The following is a 4,319-nucleotide window of genomic DNA, read 5'->3' on the forward strand; positions in this document are numbered from 1 at the left end:
GCCAGTGCATAAAAGGGAAGAAATTAAATGCCATCATGGAAAGGGTGATGGTGCTGTTTTGGGTCAATAGATAGAATAATTTCTTCTGGATATCATTCAGTTTCTAGTCTAGGTTCATGTAGCAATGAACTATCTAACAATTTTGATTCTCAATATTACTAATTAAATACAGTTTAAAATTATGTATAGAAACTAAAAGACAATTTTTTTTTCTCACTCAATAGTACTGTAAGCTTTTATGATTTGAGAAATGTATTCTTTTCCTAAGCACTGTAAAACCTACCCAGGAACTTGAAACCATCAGAAATAATGTATCTTGAAGATTATCTTTTTTAATCTGTTTTTGGAATATAAATCTTTGTACATCAAAATTATTAGAGATTTATTCAAACAACTCAAAATATTCAAGAGGAATCAGAAACATCTCAGGGGTTTTGGTGTCTGTTTTTTTCAATAAAGACTCTATTTATTTGACAGAAAAAGAGACACAGCAAGAGAGGGAACACAAGCACAGGGAGTGGGAGAGGGAGAAGCAGGCTTCTCTCCTAGCGAGGAACCCGATGTGGGGTTTGATCCCAGGACCCTAGGATCATGACCTGAGAAGAAGATAGATGCTTAACCCAGGCATCCAGGATTTTCTTAAATTCTCATTCAACGGGCCACTTGGGTGGCTCAGTTGGTTAAGGGTCTGCTCAGGTCTTGATCCCGTGGTTCTGGGATCAAGTCTTGCATCAGACTCCCTGCTGAGCAAGGGAGCTTGCTTCTCTCTCTGCCTGCTGCTCCCCTGCTTATGAGCTCTCTTGCACTTTCTCTTTCTTTCTCTGACAAATAAATAAGATAAAATATTTTTAAAAAGAGAGAGATTTATTTTAAAAAATAAAATAAAATAATAAATTCTCATTCAACATCAGCTGTTGACTTTTATTTTTACATTTCAATAAGTATAATCAGAACAAACATAACAGAAAAAAGGAAAAGAATTACAAAAGTTGTATACCCTTTTGTGCACAGAGGCTATTCACAAAAAGAAGTTACATCACACTTACTCTACATTTTACTTGCTCCACAATTACAACTGTTGGCATTTATTTATTTATTTTTATTTAAAAATTTTTTTCAACTCTTGATTTTTTAATATTAATGAAAGGATGTATTGGTAGAAGGCAATTTAAATGTGTCAGTAATGTAGAGGCCACTTTTAGGCAAACAGGCTTGAGCAATGGAATGTCGAAAGGCCCACAGTGACCCTACCTCCCCCAGCTAAATACAGACTAGCCCATCAGATGAGCCAAAATATCAATGGGTTACTTAAAACCAGGCACTGTTACCAAAAAAGGGAACATTCCATAACTCGCGATATCTCCTTCTTTCCCCTTTAAAAACAGCCCTGGTCCCACTACCTGTATGCAGATGTCCTCTTCTCTGCCTGGGAATCCCTTGCGGTGTGTTCAATAACCTTCCATCTCCTCTGTTCTGCCTCAGGTAAATTCTTTCAAGTCCTGTGCCACTGGCCTCCACCCAATCGACACCCCACATTTGGGGGCTCCCACCCCATTTAGACACCACAAATAATACACTTAGCTTTTTCTTTATCGATCAACCTTCAGCACCAAAATTTATCTTACAAAAAAGACCAGGTCTCTTACTTTGCCAGGGACAAAAACTGAAAAAGCCATCAAAGCCAAAAACGCAGTAGAAAACAGTCAATGGAGTACCCTTTCCATTTAGCCTTTCTGATAGTTTTGCTCAGATGGAAATTTGAATGAAGCCTCCACCTATTTGTCCGAGTGATGATAACCCCCTCAGATAGGTTTGCTGTAAGCGAACTTTCTCCAGTTGGCAGGGGCTGGCTTCGAGGGGTCTGATGGTTTCCTCACAGGCCTGTAGGACTTTACCTAAATTACTGGCAACCGTGTTGAAACCATGTTTGTCCTTCTTATAGGACCCAGCTTTCCGTTCCTGGGGCAGCTGTAGCTTTGACTGGAATAAACAGCAGCTCAGAGGTGATTATACTTTGACTCTTCCAAGGTGGGGAGTCGGGGAGGTTGGGTGGGGTGACTTTAGTGGAATAGAGGGCTATTCACGCAAACGAAGATAAGTCTAAAATCCAAAATGTAACGACGGAGGCAAAAAAAAAAAAAGGTAGAAAAAGCCAAAATACTCAGGCCTAGAAAGTGACACTTTGATTAATCTTTTTTTTTTAAGTTCAATATTCTTTTTTTTTTTTAATTTTTAATTTTTTATAAACATATATTTTTATCCCCAGGGGTACAGGTCTGTGAATCACCAGGTTTACACACTTTGATTAATCTTAATGAGAATCTACACATCAGAGATTATTTTTCCTTTCAGATTCATTCTGCTGCCTCCTCTGTGCCCTGAGAGACTGACCTGTATGGACTGCAGCAATGGGCTCCCTGCTCTCCGATTTCTATCCGTGTTCACTGAATGGGAGGGGCGGTGCTGGTACTGGTGGGAAGTTGGTGAGGGAGTGAGGAAGGGATGTTTATTTCCCTGGCTCCCTCCTTTCCATGTTGCCATAGGTTGACTGTTTCCCTTTGTCAAAATCACTGTTTCTGTTATGTTGCCCTCAAATGAAGTTCACCCTCAAAGGTTCAGCAACTGTTCCTTCCCCTTGCCCTTTCAAAGGTAAGTGTGGAAACTGCTCCCTACTGTTACTAGCCTTGGGCCACTACTCCATCCCTTCTTTTTTCCCTCCAAATCTTGTCTTTATAAATAACCTCTTTATTAAACGCTCCTTAATGACTTGGTTTGACGGTGCCATCTGCTTTCTGGATCCTGACTGATACAGATGGTACTGATTTTCAACAAGAAATCTCAGAAACATGATTCTGCATTGCAGTTTGCCTACACAATCCCATTCATATTATGGACACATTTCCTTGTTCGTGTTCATGCTCATGACTAAAACCTTTCCACGCCTCCAGGCTGACCCTTGACATAATGTCCTTCTCTCTCTGCACAAGTGACAGGGATTTAGAATAGTTCTTCCTTCCATTCTGGGAATGCACCAAGACCCTGGGCACATTCACGAATGGTTAGACTGTAGCTTTCTTTTGAGTTGTGTTCAGTCTCTCTGACTAATCTTCAGTGCTAGTTATTGGTTTTCAGATTAGCCTTCTTGCTGGGACTAGAGTCTGACCTTGAACCCCAACCTTGTAAATCTGACCTCTGCTTTTCCCAGATATTTAATTGTTCCCCCATTGTCTTTTAGCTACTGGATGCTTCCTATGTCACCAAGATGGACCTTCTTATCACTCTATCGTTGGCCTGCTCCTGATCCTAAAAACTGTCCATCTCAAAATCCCTTTTATTACACTAAACCTGTCCCTTAGAAAGAAATCCTATTTACTAATTCTCCTGGAACTTTCCTATTTGGTCTGCTGGTCCCTCCTTGGAGGCTATGCCTGTTGGGTGTATTCCTCCCCCAGGTCTCATGCCTCTTATAGGCAGAACAGGCAGTGGGATTCTGAAATAGTCCATGGCCGTGGTGACATCACTTATGATCAATACAACCTGAAGGAGAATGGATAATACAACGTTAAAAATAGAGACTCACAAAGCAAGAATCAGTAAGTGTGCTTTCAGCAAAATACTAAGGATAATGCATTCTAAGCAACCGATACATGTATTGCTCAGTTTGGCATTTTAATTTACTAATCAGCCCTTATGAATCAATGCCCTGAGGTTTAATCAGCCTAGATAAACTTCAAAATAAGGAATTTAAAACCTAAAGATCAAGATCCTGAAAAGGGAGTAATAATTCTTGGACTCCAACACAAAGAATCTGCCAAGAAACAATCTTAAATGTCCAAAAATAGGAGAAAGATTAAAATTATGGTATTAATAACAACTATTTTGTTAGACACCTACTATGTGCCAGGTATTTTGCACATATCGCTTTTTTCCCTTAAGTTTTCTTTTTAACATTAAAAAAAAGATTTTATTTATTTATTTGACAGAGAGAGAGAGGATAAGCAGGGGGACCAGCTGGCAGGGGGCACAGCTGATGGTGCGGCTAGATCCTGGGATCGTGACCTAAGCCAAAGGCAGACGGTTAAATGACTGAGCCACTTAGGTACCCCAATGTGTATCACTTTATTTAACTCTTAACAACCCTGAAACTTTGGTATTTTACTAATGACCAAGGCTGAGAAAGGCTAACTGCCTTTAGTCACACTGCTAGCATTTGGGGAACTGGAATTTGAATTCAGCCTTGTTTAGAAGCTCATTCTTCTCTCTGTACTTCTTTCTATATTATGCTAATACATCAATATGATAGAATATTGGACTACCCT

General features: G+C 39.7%; 1 long non-coding RNA gene across 1 annotated transcript; it reads left to right on the forward strand.

The window, feature by feature from the left end:
* The first annotated feature begins 1,940 nt into the window (after window positions 1-1,940).
* LOC309872505 lies at window positions 1,941-2,766 on the forward strand. The gene is made up of 2 exons (XR_014315917.1): window positions 1,941-2,003; window positions 2,353-2,766. It is a non-coding gene; the product is annotated as an uncharacterized lncRNA (long non-coding RNA).
* The last annotated feature ends 1,553 nt before the right edge of the window (window positions 2,767-4,319 follow it).

The sequence above is a fragment of the Mustela nivalis genome (genome assembly GCF_964662115.1).
Source record: "Mustela nivalis genome assembly, chromosome: 8".
In the NCBI taxonomy this organism is placed as follows: Eukaryota; Metazoa; Chordata; class Mammalia; order Carnivora; family Mustelidae; genus Mustela; species Mustela nivalis.